Raw genomic sequence first — 1,401 nt, 5'->3', positions numbered from 1 at the left:
TATCTTCACAAACCAGGGGACTAGACCAGCTCAAAAGACATGACCCTATGGAAGACAAAGGAAAAGATTGACTTTGCATCAGTGCAAACCAAGGAAAAAAGGACTGAAATTTAGCACAGCCATTTGTAAAAAAGCCTAATGACAGTGAGTATTAATCTTGGATCTGCTTCCACAGGAGGCCTACATGCCACCACTTGTGTTACCATCATGTCTCTAGTGATCCCTGAGAAGCTCCAGCACATTTTGCAAGCATTCCACATCAGTATCGATGGGCAGTGGAAAATAGCCTTTGCCATCATTGCCATTAACGGTGTGGGGCAAAGATATGCTCATGCGGTGTTGAGGAAAGCAGACCTTACCAAGAGGACTGGAGAGCTCACCAAGTATGAGGTAGAATGTGTGATCACCATCATGCAGAATCCTCACCAGTACAAGATCCCGAACTGGTTCTTAAACAGACAGAAGGATGTCAACGATCGAACATACAGCCAAGTTCTGGCCAACGGTCTAGACCACAAGCTCTGTGAGGACCTGGAGCAACTGAAGAAGATGAGAGCCTGCCAGGGTCTGCGTCACTTCTGGGGCCTTCATATCAGAGGTCAGAAAGCGAAGACCACTGGCCGTCCGGGTCATACCGTGGATGTGTCCAAGAAGAAATGAGTCTGTAGGCCTTTTCTGTTAATATATAGTTTATATCCTGAAAAAAAAAACTTGATATGTTCTGATATAACACTGCTAATAATTTTTAAAAGCATTAAAAATTTTGGTTCTGTCATTCATATGATTTTGCCCTTTCTTAAATAAATATTTAAACTCACACATTTATCCTCAGTCAGCACGGTTGCATGTTTCACCTTCACCTTTGTTCGTTTTATTTATTTATTTATTATTTATTGTCAGGTACTTTCTTTTTATTGTATTTTTGTGCATTTCATACAGAACATCTCAAACAATCTTAATCATCTTTATATCCCCATCCCCACTGGCAGCCTCCCATAGCCTCACCCCCCACTGGAGCCCATATACTCTGTCATCCCTGTTAAGGCTCACTGGGTTGTCAGTGTCCCCAGCCATTCCCCAGTGCAAGTCCATCCACTAAGTCTAATATTACTTCTCATTTTCATAGTAGTTTGTGCTGAACACTAGAAAGAACTGTATTCATCTGCAGCACAGCATATACCAACCATCAGTTCAAACTATCTGCTCTGTTCTCTTTGAACTTTAAGAATCAAAATATATACTTACAGATTTTAAAAAAAAACCATTGTCATTTCTTTCATTAATGTAATGTGCATCTTACATACAAGACCTAGATTTATTTGCAAAAGCACCATGTATAATTAATTATCATCTATTATGAATCTGAGCGTGCCATTTGGGAGAAAGAGTGTACCTGAATCA

The 1,401-nt window shown here is 40.3% G+C and overlaps 1 pseudogene; it reads left to right on the top strand.

The window, feature by feature from the left end:
* The first annotated feature begins 207 nt into the window (after window positions 1-207).
* LOC103737710 lies at window positions 208-660 on the top strand (annotated as a pseudogene).
* The last annotated feature ends 741 nt before the right edge of the window (window positions 661-1,401 follow it).

This window comes from Nannospalax galili, unplaced genomic scaffold (assembly GCF_000622305.1).
Source record: "Nannospalax galili isolate Female #2095 unplaced genomic scaffold, S.galili_v1.0 scaffold858, whole genome shotgun sequence".
NCBI classification, from domain to species: Eukaryota; Metazoa; Chordata; class Mammalia; order Rodentia; family Spalacidae; genus Nannospalax; species Nannospalax galili.
This window is presented reverse-complemented; position numbering and strand designations above follow the sequence as displayed.